The sequence below is a fragment of the Ascaphus truei genome, chromosome 6 (assembly GCF_040206685.1).
Source record: "Ascaphus truei isolate aAscTru1 chromosome 6, aAscTru1.hap1, whole genome shotgun sequence".
Lineage (NCBI taxonomy): Eukaryota > Metazoa > Chordata > Amphibia > Anura > Ascaphidae > Ascaphus > Ascaphus truei.
The window spans coordinates 126,977,715-126,994,557 of NC_134488.1; the positions used below are offsets into that span (position 1 = coordinate 126,977,715).

The 16,843-nt window shown below is 44.0% G+C and overlaps 1 protein-coding gene across 2 annotated transcripts in view; it reads left to right on the forward strand.

Moving 5' to 3' along the window:
• The first annotated feature begins 3,541 nt into the window (after positions 1-3,541).
• Positions 3,542-16,843, forward strand: part of MAG (myelin associated glycoprotein) — a 113,992-nt gene continuing 100,690 nt past the window's right edge. For both annotated transcript variants that reach the window (XM_075606263.1, XM_075606262.1), the window contains exon 1: positions 3,542-3,659. The gene's annotated coding sequence lies outside the window, so the exon portion shown is untranslated. The remainder of the gene's footprint in view (positions 3,660-16,843) is intronic.

A 16,843-nucleotide genomic window follows, 5' to 3' on the forward strand; every position in this document is an offset into this window, starting at 1 on the left:
GGCTGTCCGCCTTTGGGGCAACACAGATGTACACTGGGGTGGTTGAGATTCAATGCAGCTGTGGACACAATGTTCTTTGTGTCCTCTTGGCTCATTAACTTTCCAGTGGGTGGGGTTTGACGTTCCACAAATTACAAGCAAATATTAACCCTTAGCACGCTCGTCCTGTGCAGAGGGGAGCAGCTCTTGGGGATCCCCATCAGGCTGTCCGCCTTTGAGGCAAAGCAGATCTACAAAAGAATGGTGGCAGATTAAGAAATTCCGCGTTTTAGAATGGAATGGCCAAAGTCCGGACCTAAACCCTGTTGAAATGTTGTGGCAGGACCTGTAGCGAGCGGTCCATGCAAGGAAGCCTTCAAACATCACGGAGTTGAAGCAGTTCTGTAAGGAGGAATGGGCTAAAATTCCTCAAAACCGATGTGAGAGACTGACCAGCAGTTACAGGAAACGCTTAGTTGAAGTTATTGCTGCTCAAGGGGGCGCCACCAGGTACTGAACCTAAAGGTCTACTTACTTTTTCACAAATAAATAAAGATATACATACTGTACATACATACATACATACATGAGTATTGAATGTTTAATCATTTGTGGATAAATACATGTTGAAATAGTATTGTGTTTTTGTGTCATTTGTTCGATCAGGTTACCTTTATCTATTATTAGGACTTCGATTAAGATTTTATAACATTTTAGGTTTAAAATTTGTGAAATGTGTGAAAATCCAAAAGGGGGTTCGCAAACTTTTTCTCGCCACTGTACATTATATTGAAGAACGCAAACTGCTCAGCCCGACTCCTGTAACCACAAGGAAAGTCACTGCAATGTTCTGTTGGCTTCTCTTATGTATGTATCAAACAGACAGATGGCTGAAAGAAATGAAGTAATGTTTTTCTGTTCAAATATGAACATACAGAATAAAAACTGGCTCAGGCAAGAGGCCCGTGGACACCATTAGTTAATTGCTTAATGCACGGGTGTGTTGTTTAGTGCAGGGGGGCTCAACTCCAGTCCTCAAGACCCCCCGCCCCCCAACAGGTCAGGTTTTCAGGATATACCTGCTTCAGCGCAGGTGGCTCAATGAGTTCCAGCTTCAGCACAGGTGGCTCAATCAGTACCTGCTTCAGCACAGGTGGCTCCATCACAGGCTCAGCCTCTGACCGAGCCTGTGATGGAGCCACCTGTGCTGAAGCGTGGATATTCTGTAACCTGACCTGTTAGTGCCCCTTGAGGACTGGAGTTGAGCACCCCCTTTCTTAGGGCAAGCTAATACTGCCTGCACGCCCATGCGCGCCGGAGCGCACAGCCTCGCGCACTCCTGTAGCCCCAGTGATCTGTGAACGTGGCTGCAGGAGATTGGGGAGGCGTGGCGGAGGCGTCACGAAGCTGATTCAATCTCATTGGCTAAACCGCTCACGTGACGCGCTTGAAAAGACAAATTTTTTTTTGTCTTTTCAAATCACGGTCGCACCATCACGCCATCGTGTGCGCACTAGCTGCTGTCTCATAGGCATCAGGCAACTTGTGCTTGAAGCGCGCGCGCTAGCACAATCACGCCGAGCATAACCTCAGCCTTAAGTGAACAGAAGTCTCTTCTTTTCCTTTGTAATTTCTGTGTGTCTCTCTGGCAATAATCAGGAATCTGGCATATCAGCGGCTTCAATCTGTATTCTTCTTCCCATGCAGGCATATTCCATCTAGGTCACAAGCCGGGAAAAGTGTTTCAAATCAGCGTTCTGCGATATCACTCAGAGCGATTCTGCACAATGCCAGAAGCCCCTCCTGCTTTCCTACACTATCAGAAACATGATCTCAGTATCTAAACATTATCTCATGCACATGTGACTTCATTTGACGTTTAACACTTGCAAAACAACATGTTATCCTGTTACATTTTCCTTATTCTTAGTGATTTACCACAGCAGGGGGCAACCTGGGGGGCGCGGGATTTTTCTTGGGGGGGGGAAAGGTGGACGCGGGTGGTTGCAGGGGCCCCACGCTCATCCCCGAGGCATTTAAATTAAATGCTGGGGGACCGTGCGAGGCCTCTGCAACCTCAACATACCGAGATTCAGCCGGCTTTTGGCCACGTCGCCATGACAACGCGGCATCAAATGACGCCGCAGGGTCAGGTGAAACATCATCATGGTAATGCGTGTCAAATAACACTTTGGGGTTACGTGACCCTCAGCGTCATTTGACGCCAGGTCACTGGAGAGGGGGAGCTCGAGCGCTAGGGCCGGCACACAGAGGGGGAGGGCGCAGCAAAAAAACTGTGTGCACCCCTGATTTACCATATTCTGGGCGTTGTACCAATCATGATATTTTTAGCTGGTGAACACCCTCTATTTGTTAGTATTTTAGGAGGCGCACACCTTTGTCTCTGATCTGCAGTGGCCCCAGGGACACACTTCTCAGTGTTTTTCATCTTGGTTGAAAACCCCACATTCTTAGGAATTATTTCTGTAGCCTGATAAACACTAATTAACAGGGGTGCCAAACGTTCCCCCCTGCGTCCCCCCTGTCTGCACTGCCCCCTTGCCCGCCCCCCCCTCCTTACCATGTCTCCGGCGTCAAATGATGCCGCCGAGTACCGCGACATCACGTTGCCATGGTAACGTGAGCCCATGGCGTAATGTGATGCCACGTTGCCCTGGCGATGCGTCGCCGGAGACAAGGTAAGTGACACGTGATCCTCTGGCATTTCATTTAAATGCCTTGTGGAAGAGTGTGGGGCTTCTGCAACCGCCACTCCGCCCTGAAAAATCTGGTGCCCCCCCCCCCAGCTGCGCCCCCCCCCCAGCTTGCGCCCCCCCCAGCTTGCGCCCCCCTGCACTAATACATCCACTTCCAATCTACACTTGTGTAAATTGATATTTCTATTGCATCTATAGTATTGATATCGCTGTAAATTTCCCATTCAGCTGATTAGACAGTAAACTTATTATATGGGTAGCCTTCTCCTACTGGTTAATGTAATATATGTTGCCTTTGTATCTGCATTGCATGTAAACCCCCCTATATTTTGCATTGCTCACATATAGCCCAATTGTATACAGCAAAATAAAATATCAATACATATAGGTCACCTTTCTTTATTTAAGTCGGGTTCATTCATAAATATGTAAGGAAACTGCAGTGCAAGTTACAGCGTTTATAAGCCACGTATCCTATTCTTTTCACTGCAGAACACTGGTACGGGATTGTAATGTGAATTATGTGATCGGCCGGTAGCTGCGAAGTAAATTATTAGTTGTAAAAACAACCGATCCGCTGATATTTTAGGGCACAGTTTTCGTTCTGTGCATTTTCTTTTTATTGTTGGCTGTTGTTCAACAGCCACATTTGAGGGCATTTAACTTATTTAACCCTGTTAATGCCAGAGGGGTCAGAAACATATTGCAAAGCAATACGATTCTGGTCCCCTTTGGCATTAAATGGGTTAAAGGAACCAGAGCAGTCTCAACAAAGCCCTGCTTGTGAGTGACACAGAGGCTTGGTCCATTGGGACAAACCTCACAGCTCTTGTGCTATTTGTCCTTTGTCCCATGCTGAGGGTGGTATCACTTGGTACAATTGGTGGGTAAACCAGTACTGAAACAAACAGGGACATATCTCCACAAGAAGACAGTTTGATCAGCCATCCTGCCTGACTCTTGGTAAGTATTTCTAATAAAAAAGACCAGAGCTCAATAATATCTTGCATTTGATAAGAGGTCATCATTAAAAACATATATACATATATATATATATATATATATATATATATATATATATATATATATATATATATATATATTGCTAATGTTATGGCCATTGATGGTAATTGAGCATGGTAATTTCAATGTTGCTGCTTCTTCATTTGATTTGTAGTAATTACAATGTTTGCGATAATGTTACATTCCTAAGTGTCCTATTTGAACGTGTGGCGCAGTATTAAGATTGGACGCATTGCTTCTTTTCGATATTCATCATCTTTCCTGCTCCCATCCATTATTTTTACCGTAATGGTTGTTTTTTGTACTGGGAATGTTTTTTTTTTTTCACCCAATGTTAGTTTGATATTTTTTGACAACATCTTCATTTGGATTTCCCATATTATAGAATATAGCATGGCAGGTGGTTCAGCTGCTCGCAGTATTTGTATACTATGTTTGGTATATCCTGAGAGGGGGGGGGGGGGGAGATAGTGGAATGGAGCAATTCCCTTTCACCAAATGTATAAAAACAAATAAATGGATAGATTTGATTAAAATAGTAATACTGATAGGCTGCATGATGTTATAGCCATATGGAAATACAATAACATACAATTGGTTGATGTACATCTACACAAAAATAGGGGTACTTAATAATAATAATAACAATAGCATGTTCTTGTATAGCGCTGCTAGTTTTACGTAGCACTTTACAGAGACAGGTCCCTGCCCTGTGGAGCTTACAATCTATGATTTTGGTGCCTGAGGCACAGGGAGATAAAGTGACTTGCCCAAGGTCACAAGGAGCCGACACCGGAATTGACCCAGGTTCCCCTGCTTCAAACTCTCAGTGCCAGTCAGTGTCTTTACTGACTGAGCCGCTCCCTCTCTACTTGGGGGTTTACTGACCAAACATGGTTTATTTTTAATTGTATATTTACAATTCAGCATCTTATGATTCATGTGTGTTTGGCTATTTACTAAACAATGTATATATGTTGCTTATTTTGTAGGTTTTCGTGGCCTATTTAAGATCACTTCTGCCCTTTTACTAACTTCCCATTCACACCAGGGCTGTTGATTTCCCGCAGGCGTTTCTTCAAATGATACAAAGGATTTAGAACTTTCTATTAATTCTTGATGTTAAGCCAAAGTACGTTCCTTGCCAGAATTTTATCCGGGAGTATGTGTTGCTTGGTACACTTTGTTTTAATAAATGTAAGCTCAGAGATATCAGCTGAGTATTGAAAGCAATATTACAGTGGAGCCTTCCACGGTTCATGTCTTGCGTGTCAGGTCTCATATCTCGCCGAGAGCAGGTACATGGCTCCAACTTGAAGGACAGGTCCATCAACTTGAAGGACAGGTCCATCAAGTTCAGAGCAGTCCATGGCCGGTCCTCTGTTATGGAATGGGTTCCTTCCTCTGAGCTCAAACAGGACTGCAACGTAATCAGACATGTGACATCATCTATTCTCATCTTTGTGCTATCATTAGATGGATATAGCTCCCCTGACCCTGTTATTGTTAAACGAAGTGTTTCAGTGATAGCGGGAGCACTTATCATGTGACAGAATAGGGGCACAAGTTCAGCAATTTCCCGAATGTTCTGCTTATGTATCTGATATGCTAAAAGCATTTTGTCATTATCCACACACAATTACATACAAACGATACATGATACAATAACGTTGGAGCCAGGAAGGAATTTATTTTCCCCCGTATGAGATATCATTGGATGATGTATCACTGGGGTTTTTTGTTTCCCATCCTCAATATACAGCAAATACAAATATATGATAAAGTGTCTGTCTACATGTAGCATTGGTTGAACTCGATGGACGTATGTCTTTTTTTTACCTTACCTACTATATAATACAATATAACACTGGGGTTCTGTAGGTGAAATCCCACATAATACTTTACAGCTCTCTTATATTTGTCTTTGAATGGTGGAGTTTTTGACCATGAAATCAGCACATGTCAAGAATATTTGAATGCGACCTGTATGACCTAGTTTATTTGATGCAATCATTACTGTGCTATGAATAAGTCCTGAGTACGTAATGACTCAGATACGGTATAGTCCTGGCCTAGAAGGTCTCACATACACCAGGCTATTCCCTTCCCTCGTTCTTCATGAATCTACTTGGGACTTTTCTTTTTCATTGTGTGTGCTTTGTAAATAATGTTATACCTTACCCCCTGCTATTCATGCTTTGGCAAATACTGATATGTTTTTCTGTCAGGCTAATAATGATAATTTGATTTGACTTTGGTGAGGTGCGAAACCGTGGGTCTGCAGATGCCACGGCAGGTCACTGTTTATGGCACTGCAGAAAGATTAAGAAGTTCCGCAATAAAACTCTAAGATATCTGACTGACCTGTTGCACCTTAAGCTACCTTTTGCTTATAGAGCATTATTATTCTGGTATCCAGAGGTCTGGAAGACTCAGACGGGACATTGTCCACGTTTAGCGGGAATGACACCTCTAGCTGCTAGGAAAGTAATCCTGGTAAAACCAAGTCCGAGCATTAAACAATTACAATCCTTCGTCTTCCACGTGAGGAATATAGAGAGATTCTACCCCACTTTTGATATTCCTGGGTTCATCCGTAAATATTCTGAGTGGGTTTCCACAGAACCTCTCAAGGGTTAATGGGAGAACTGAAAGCTATTATAAAGAACCCAATCTCTAGGGTAATATTTGAGGAGGACCACCGAGTTCAAGCTGGAGACGAAGAGGTTCTGGAAACCACTGATTTGTGAATGTGTGCCCACCCCTCTCTCTATTTCTCCTTCTATTCTTTTGGGTGGAGAACATGTGGAAAGATACACAGCTGCATTGTTGTACTAAAAAATGTGAAACATTTGTGAACTAATTTGCTGCGGTTAAAAGTCACAGAAGATCAGGATCGCGACGCTGGTCACTAACTTGCTATTGAATATGTTTGTTGAATTGATGCAGTTCTATTTGTCTGGTGTTGGCTGGAAAGTCGATCAACGTTCATGCTTAATAAAGAAAAAAACAAGCGAGGCTGTGTTTCCACTCTAAAAGTACAAAAACAATACTGAAGAACAAGAAAAGAGCCCCAAAGTGTATTCCTTTATTCCAAAGTACAAATATATATTTAAAAGGAATTCCACATTATACAAGATACTGGTACCAGTAAATATATAACACACACATATAACAGTACATCTCATTGTATAGATGTTAATACACAGTACGAGAGATGATATCGTGTGTCACAAAGGATCCAATATCAATACGGACTACAAACAAACTAATATATTATTAATGTTTCCCACTGGAAGGATCCCAAAAATATAATAAAAACCTCCCCTCTCGCTAGAAGATGAAAAAGTTCGTCCTTTTCATTTTCACAGATACATATAACTTCTGAGCTAATTATCTGCTCGTCTATAACTGTGAAGTTGTCAGACATGAAATCGCAGTCAAAGGTTCTTCTTCTCCGTTCTTAGGCTGAGTCCATGGTGACTCCAGCCGTGCGGGGGGCGCGCTGAGGCTGAGGGAAAGCAGGTGCTTTCCCTGGCCTTAGTTCGCGTGCCGTCCGGTGACGTCACGAAGCTTGTTCGCCCTCATTGGACGGACCGCTCATGTGACCGGCACTGCCGAAACAAATTTTTTTTAAGAGCTATGCTAAAGCCGCTCTCATTGCGGCTGCAGGGGCTCACTGACAAGCGTCAGCGCGCCTCAGCACGGGTCAGCGCCTAAGCGCTGACCCTGGACTCAGCCTTATTTAAAACATATGGAACAATCTTGGGCACCAATCCTTAGAAAAGACATTCTGGAACTAGAAGAGAGTGCAGAGAAGAGCCACCAAGTTAATAAAGGGGATGGACAATCTAACTTATGAGGAGAGGCTAGTCTAAGAGGGGATTTGATAACTATATACAAATATATTCGGGGACAGTAAAGGGAGCTTTCAAAAGAACTATTCATCCCACAGGCAGTACAAAGGACTCGGGCCATCCCTTAAGGTTGGAGGAAAGGAAATTTCCCCAGCAACAAAGGAAAGGGTTCTTTACAGTAAGGGCAGTTACAATGTGGAATTCATTACTCATGGAGACTGTGATGGCAGATACAATAGATTTGTTCAAAAAAAGGTTGGACATCTTTTTAGAAAGGAAAGCGATACAGGGATATACCAAATAAGTATACATGGGAAGGATGTTGATCCAGGGAGTAATCCGATTGCCAATTCTTGGAGTCAGGAAGGAATTTATTTTTGGCTTACAGAGGCCATGGCAATGGCGCGGGATCACATGACATCGCATTGCCATGGCCAGAGAACAGGTAAGGGAGTTGGCACGAGCAGGTGGGGAGAGCAAGCAGGGGGGCACAGGGGGAAATATTTGTGCACCCCTGCTCTAGTGCATCACATTTTCTCCAGAAGGCTCTGTCTTTCCAGCGTTGTTCCCACAGCCCCAATTGCCTTTTTTAAACAAATTCCATCTCCCCTCCCTAGAACTCCACACTAGCGGCTCCTCTGGAGGTTCCACGAACAGCAGCTGAGCTTTTGTAAAGTCTTTGCCTTGGTTATAATACCTCTCACCTAATACTTCACCTAATATTCACGTCGATGTGAGATACTTGCGGTATCGCAGAATATTACCTTTCGTTGTACTTGCACGATCGCAGAATATTACAACACTCTGTGTCTCGCTCAATCCTTGGGTCGCGGCAGCTTAAAACATCTCAAGTGTTTTGAACACGCCGCAGTCTAAACTCGAATCAGACACGGTGAGTGTGTCTGTATTTCCATAAAAGTAACACGCCAAGCAAGAAAGGACAGCCAAGTAGCTCCTCAGCATTTTGACTTGATACAAACCTAAATGACGTGCGTTTCGCCACCGTTACAAAAGGCGTCTTCTGGGTCAGATGTTCTGCAGTAGTTCTAGCGTGGACTCCTTCTGGCGCAGCTGATTGTTCTCATAAATATATGTACTGTTTCCAGTGTGTGAAACCTCAGTAAAATGTAATATTTTGAGTCCTTCCCAGATGCCGAAATATTGCAATACGCTTGAAAAAAAGAATCAAACTCTGTTTGTGTATAGAGTATTCTTTATTCAACAATTTGAACTTGTTGGGACATACTGCACCATTATATTTCCTCTTGTGTTTATTTCCCTTGGTATGTACTTATATTTATGAGAACAATCAGATATGCCCCAAGGAGACCCTCGCTGTGCTCTGTGATGCATCATTTGGAATTCCTGTGAGATTCCTACGATCTTCTGGCTGCAATGTGATTGGATCCTCTTGCCGGAGGATTGTAAGAGTAGTTTTATTTAAATACTCCAACGGATTGTGGAATCCGCAGATATTACTCTTCAGATCGTCCGTCGGATTGCAGAAATCTGCGGATTGTACTCTTAGAATCCGTTTGCGGATTGGATTGTCGATTATAAAAAAAAAAAAATCCGGAAAGACAAAATCGCCCTTTTTTTTGAGCCTCATTCGCTGCAATTTGTGGACCAAGGGAACCGCTGATCTGCGGCAGATCCAAATCCGCGAAAAAATAAAAAATAATTAATCACCCATCTCGAGTTATGAGTAAGTAAAAAAAAAAGTAAATGTTTAACAAAACCATAATGTCGCAGGTATTGATAGCCTTGTGTGGACAAATACCACTCAACTGCTCACATTCCAACGCACTGTGGAATGTATAATGGCCCCCTTATTGGCATTGATGTTGTTTTACCTCTAAATTACATCTGCCGTGTCTTTAGCATAATATGGCATGAAAGGTATTACACTTTTATTGATGTATTGACTAATATGTTTACTGAGGCCTTCAATCCCTGAGCCAGTGGGTGATGAATGTCTTGACACTTATGTCCATTAAATAAGACAAAGAAGTATGGTGGTAAAGGCTGCAGCATAAACTTATTAACATATTACATTTAACATCAAACCTCCCTCACATCTTAGCCAGAAGGTTCAATCAATGCTATACCTAAACAAAGCTCCACCTCTCAGCCTAAGGGCGCGATTATAGTAGCGGCGTGCGCGCACAACACCACATGCGCCTGCCGCTCGCGCGAAACCTGCACTGAGGTCCGAGGTGATGGGGAGGCGTGGCCGTGATTTCACGTGAGTGGTTTGCCCTCACTGGCTGAACCGCCGCGCGGCAAAGACAGAATTCTTGTCTTCTCGAGAATCGCACGCTTGGTCGCGCTTCATTGGTCACTCTATGGGCGGCATCAGGAGGGTACATACATTTGTTCCGGAGGCACGCGGCGTTGCGCGCGCGCATGCCGCAAAGACTAAAGCATCAAGACTTGATATCTAACAGCTAGGATAACCGACAATAATTATAATATATCTTTCAAGTCACTAATAATAAAAGTAAATTGGGAGGGATGGGGTTAAATTAATTTACATGATGCCACCTAACTGCCCCAACGCTCCTTACATACCCCTCAGATAGAACTCTCGATTCTGACCGTGTGCCAAACCGCTGTCCACCCTACGGACCAACATCAATTTAGGATAAAAACTGTCCCAAACAGTCACCCCCGGGGCAACTACTGCATTCTTAAAAGAATAAAACGACATTGAGGACATCCTCGTTTAAAAGACAAATAGGTAGTACATTAAGGTGACATACCTGTGAATATACCTGTGATACTAGGGAAATATGCCAATTTGCATCATATAAATATAATTTACACATTTAATTAAACTTCAACTTCCTTGTAGTCGTATTGGTCCTGGAATGCAGATTAATTGTAGGTGATTATACCTTTTAGCAGATCAACATAAGAGTTCGAAGTAGATGAAATGAAAGTGCTCAGAGTTTTTGAAACACCATAGGTTTCTTAGGCTTGTCCTATAGTAGGTGCGGACGCGTGTGGACACGTGCCTGTGCGAACGCACGTGCACGTGACGCACGCTTTTTGTGTGTATGCTGTGATCGAAGGTACTGTGTGTGTGTGTGTGTGTATATGTGTATGTGCGTAGATTGTGTGAGTTAATAATGTATTAAATAATATTTTTAAAATAAAAAAACAGGTACAATAAAAATAATTTGTATTTATTCAACTTTGACACACACACACACACACACACACACACACACACACACACACACACACACACACACACACACACACACACACACACACACACACACACACACACACACACACACACACACACACACACACACACACACACACACATTTCAGCGGCGGTAGCGGTGCGAAATCTTTCTTTTCCCTGTCTTCCCCCCTGTCGGCCGGCTCCACGCTCACTGTCGTGCGCGCGCGCAGCCCTATTCTAGAAAGGCTGGCTAACCAGAGCCAATTATAAGTGCTGCGCATGCGCACGGCCACTACATAACAGCCCTTACTAAAGTGTACTGTGACAGCACGGTTAGGAGGGAACATATATATCCTAAGGGGATGTGAAGAGGTGGAGATCACCTAGATTATCATTAATTAGCAGGAGCTCAGGGGGTCATGCGCTAAGCAGTGATAAGTGCTTTTAAGTGAGATAAAAAGCCATTATAGCGTGATATTGCTGCTGTGAGATTCACAAAGCAGTGATAAGTCTTTTAAGTGAGATAAATGCCTTTATAGCGTGATACTGTCTGCTGTGAGATTCACAAAGCAGTGATAAGTCTTTTAAGTGAGATAAATGCCTTTATAGCGTGATACTGTCTGCTGTGAGATTCACAAAGCAGTGATAAGTCTTTTAAGTCAGATAAATGCCTTTATAGCGTGATACTGTCTGCTGTGAGATTCACAAAGCAGTGATAAGTGCTTTTAAGTGGGAAAAAAAGCCATTATAGCAGGTTACTGCACTGTTATCACTGCTTTGTGAATCTCACAGCAGGCAGTATCACGCTATAAAGGCATTTATCTGACTTAAAAGACTTATCACTGCTTTGTGAATCTCACAGCAGGCAGTATCACGCTATAAAGGCAGTTATCTCACTTAAAAGCACTTATCACTGCTTTGTGCGCAGCACCCAGAAAACCCACTTATCACTGCTTAGTGCATGACCCCCTCAGTATGATATGAAGGTGTCACAGGGGGGTGAAGGGGAGAGGTGTGAAGAGGTGTCCGGCTGTATGCTCACACCTCGAAAACATGGAACAAGAAGTGCACTACTGTACATTTGTTTTGTGGGGGGATTTTTTTAATAATTATGGAAAAAAATTGTAATTTTTTTTTGACCATTTCATTAAAAACAACAACAAAATCTAACTAATACAAGTAGATATTTCCAGTGTGCTGTGTAGAGTAAAAGAAAGAAAAAGCACATGTAAAAATGTATGTTATTGGCCAGTTATCACTGATTGCACCTTTAATAAAGAACAGTTAATAGTTTATGTCTATTATATTTCCCCATAAATCCAAAGTGACTTTATTGCACGGATTTTACGCTGAACATTTGGCAAACGGTGTCACCGCTAGCAAGCTGGTATGTATCTGCACACAGGCCTGAGTCGTGTCGTCACAGGGGAGCGGTGCTTTGTCACCGGGAGAATGAGACATCGTGGGTATATTTTCAGGTGAAACTTTTATTCAGCTGAAAGTGAAACCAACAAATCCAGCTGAACAAGTTCAGAGCAAAACCCAGGGAAGGCTGCAGGTCTGTTGTAAAATACACAAACTTACCGCAGACTCGGAGAGGTTTCCTGCTTTGTCTGGGGAGGAGGTTTGTGTAGTGTTCTGTCTAAGGCTGCGTCCACGCTGCTGCTTAGCGCGCTTGGCACTTTGAGTTCAATAAATGTCAATGTGTCCGGGCCATGCTCGTGCGGCGTGCACGCGCTCGTGCCTGTACACTCGCAGGCGCTAGGTTCTTGGCGAGACAGATGAAATTGATTTCCAGGCGCGCTGAAGGGTCACATGACCTTCAGCAACCAATTAGCGCCCGTCACTGCTCGGCCACGCCCCCCTCGCGCTTGAAAAAAAATATGCAGGACAGCCGAGCGCTCATGCTTGGAGACTTGGTGACGTCACCGCGTGAGCGCGCTCAGCGGCAGTGTGGCCGCAACCTAAGTGAGTGATATGAATTGAGTTACAAAGGTAGGAGAGCCAGGTCAAAGTCTGGCATCATAGCATTGCACACAAAAGGTGCGGCTCTGCAGGGGCGAGACTAAATGTTATGGCCCGCCTCCCCTCAAAATGTTTTACATGGCCCTGTAAATAATCATTTAAAAAAATTGTTTCCGCCAGGGAGTCCCTGTCAGTGGCCTTGTGAGCACCCCCCCCTCTCACACTCCCCTCATGTATTCCTCTCCTTCTTTGTCTCACGCTTTCCCCCTTCCAACTCCCCACACACTACACACACTATACACACACACACACACACTGTCAAACATACACACAGAATTACACATAAACACACACTTTCCCCTCTAAGAATTTTACCTGGAAGGGGGGTGGGAGGGGAGGGGAATAGCGCTATTCCAATTCAGTCTGAGTGAGTGCTCGCTCAGCCATGCAGGGGGCGTGGACACAGGGAGGGTTTGTCTGCGTGGAGTGTTGGTCTCGGCCTCTCTCCCTGCTGTTTGATGCGGGCGGGGACAACACCCCACACAGGCAAACCCTCCCTGTTTCCCCGCGCTCGCATCAAACAGCAGAGAGGCATCAGCTGGTGCGGAATAGGGGCCCGATCGCAGGCCTCCGTTGGGCCCAATTTCCAGCGCTGGCCAGCAGGGCCCCCATGCTCTCTCGGGTTCCCCCGCATTGCGGGGTTCAGTGGCACGGTGGTTACGCCACTGCAGCCCAGATATAGGGCTTTATTTTATACCCACCAAAGAGGCTGTTTGGCCCGTACTGCTGCGTTGGTGCATATAGAATTATCCCTATAGTCCTGTAAAAGTGTCCAGGGCGTCTCATTTAATTATTTGCGACTGTTGTCATTTAAGCGAGATGTGCTCTATATATTTCACCAGTGGGAAGGCAAAGTCTGGAGGAGTGTTAATATGGGCGCAAGTTTCCAGACGTAGACTCATCTCGCACGTCTCTACTCTCTAGCACCACAAATAAAGGAGTCATTTATCACAGTCTCCCGGCCGCAATACATGGGGCAAAAATACTGCACGAGATTTATAAAGGAAACACTTTCCAATGGAAAGCAGTAGGGTTCCTTCTGTGTTAAATATGGTGCATTATTTTGGCCCCAGATTTGGAGACTGAGAAATGGCCCAAACGTCCGTCTTTCCCAGGAACACCTCTCTCTAGAAGCTGGCACACAGACAAGAGTTTTAACATGACATCCCACAGAAGGCTTCATGAACATGTCTAAATCATAGTTACACAATTCTAACCCTCCTTGCCCGGCTCTAAAGGAGTTTCCATCACGATAGACTTTTTACATGGCTGTGCTCGGTGTCACATACCTTTTCAGGGTGCTGAATCCATGCAGGTTGGGCGTGAATATATACATAGAATAATGAAGGGCGCCAGGCAAACAAAGAGCTTTATTCACATCCGTTGATAATGCTACACACACACACACACACACACACACACACACACACACACACACACACACACACACACACACACACACACACACACACACACACACACACACACACACACACACACACACACACACACACACACGGGCAGGTTTCACATAGACATTAACGGGTGTCAAACAATATGGTTACTCTGTGCTTCTTCCCTTGGTAGCGCTCACTCCTGCACTAGGGAGGTACTTAGGCATCTTTAGTATTCATCCCCTTGGTAGCTCTCACTTATACGCTGGGGAGGTACTTATACTTGTGTGCTTTAGAAATTTTAGATTTGCAAACTCTTGAATAGCTTCCTCAATGCCCATGTATCTGGTGGACTCTGGTTGGAGGACATTCTTCCTCTATATGTATCAGATCGTGAGGTTACTGAGGACCTGTGGGTGGGAGTACACTCTATCTTCAGTGCTCAGTATCCTGTCACTCGGTGCATTGCCTACCTCATCCATACCTATTGGATCGGGGCTTTATTAAGGACCTTGCGGTGGGCCCGATCCAACTATGCTCTGGAGTTTCTACTCTGAGAACCCCCAGCTGAGAACTCACCGGCTCCTCTTCTGGTTACGGAACCATCTCTGTTCATTACTATGTGCTCTCTCTGTAAAGGGCACGTTGTTTAACTTAAAACAATAAAGGTGACTGGACATGATTAATGCGTGTAAGTAGCCACTTAAACATATTTATATAACTGACAGTGAGGCCCTCTCCACTGCTCCTCCCGAGGAACCTAATTCTAGAACAGTCTACCTTGGTATACATACATACATACATACTCTACTGGTGACAGCACTATCACGAAACATAAAGTGGGTGTGGCTTCGTTTCTGCCAGGTGGGTGACCCTGTATCATGTGATAGGAGAGGGGCGTTACCCTGTGTGAGCCCATACAGTTAACCCTCTAGAACCCTTAACCTTTACACTACCATAGTAGTCCCCACACGGGGGGAGGGGGGGGGCTACACAATGATTTAAAATTAAAAGGGGCTTTTTGAACTTTTGAAATGACAAACTATGCACAAAAGATCTACAGTATGTTTAGTTTCATAAATAGGAGGGTCTTCATAGCATTGCAGCATATATTTGTGCTCCAGGAAGAAATTAGGGTGCGGGTGATGATGAATAAATAAATACTATGTTAGTCTGAAAACTAGTGCAGTTTGTGGTAGGTGTCAGCACAGAGCCAGCATACTTGGCATTCCTGAGATTAACTGGACACGTTTCTTCCTGCTCCTACAGCAGTTTGGCTTTGAAAAGAGATAATCTAGAGTCTAAAAACTCGACACGGCTGTAAACAGTTGCTTCTAAATGTAGTTTAGACGGATTATTACACACACAGTGGTTAACAGCAGACCTGATTAAAATCCGCACTCAATAATACTGAGGGATTCTGATGAATTAGCAACTCTGGTTCAAGGACGGTGATTACAAGTGTTTGTTAGAAAGGGGAACGTGGTGAGGTCTGGTATAGTCTAGATCAGGGGGGCTCAACTCCAGTCCTCAAGGGCCGCTAACTAGTCAGGGTTTAAGGATATCCCTTCTTCAGCACAGGTGGGTCAATCAGTCCCACCTGTGCTGAAGCACGGATTGTGACGGTAGGAGTAAATATGACTGCTTTTAATAAAGGTCAAATCCTGCCATTACCCCTACCTGTCAGTAATACATCTGCATTACGTTATATATATATATATATATATATTTATAATATATACTATCTGTATTGTCAGCCTAGTTCCAGCACTTCAGGGACCAGGGGTTAATGTTATGTTCAGCTGGAATATTGCAAAGTGCTCTGTGACCTTTCCAAGTAAGGCTGCGTTTATAGTGGCCCCTGGAATAAAGTAAGTATAGGCCTGGCCAGCACCAGAAACCTCATCTTTCTGCCCTCATCTGCTCAACTCCTCAAGTCCCCGTCACTGGTTCTCATGACAGGATGTTATAGTTTCCACGAGGACGGAGGCAGCGGCACTGTCTGCGGCGATCCTTTCTGTTCCATAGGACATTCAAAACGAACATGTATCAAGGTAAAGAAAGCGCAGAGAGAAGTTTGTTCTGCGTCCTGGATCCACTTTCTCTTCGTTTTTTTGCGTGGAGTTTTTTTTCATTTTTTTTTTTTTTTACAAATGGTGCAAACTGTTATCCGGGAAAGTTTACACTACATCTGACTTTTAGGATGCAAATATAAGATAAAAGTGCACAGAGACCTGTAATTCCTCGCTAACTCCTCCTACTGACACTTCCCAGAATGCAAAGTGACGCGCACAGCACAAAACGTGGGCCCTGATACACTGATACAAAGAGACGCAACTTGAGTCAATTTGGCATAACATTCGCCTTGATACGTCTCCCTCGCAGTGGGGTTTTGGTACAATAATTGTACCCAAGGGATCTATTTGAAAGGATGAAATGAATGAAGTGAACTGATAGGAATATATATGGGGTAAAGCAATGGTACAGAACCTAATACTGTATGTTGGGAAGCTGTAAAGGAGCCGTCCCTCCCAGGAGCAAAGCGAATTAAAGACAGAGGCATGTTTAGTAAAATATATACGTAGCTGATTGGTATCTTAAAAAAACAAACCGACAAGTATAAGTATTTTAAATAACTTTGGAAACTTTTCC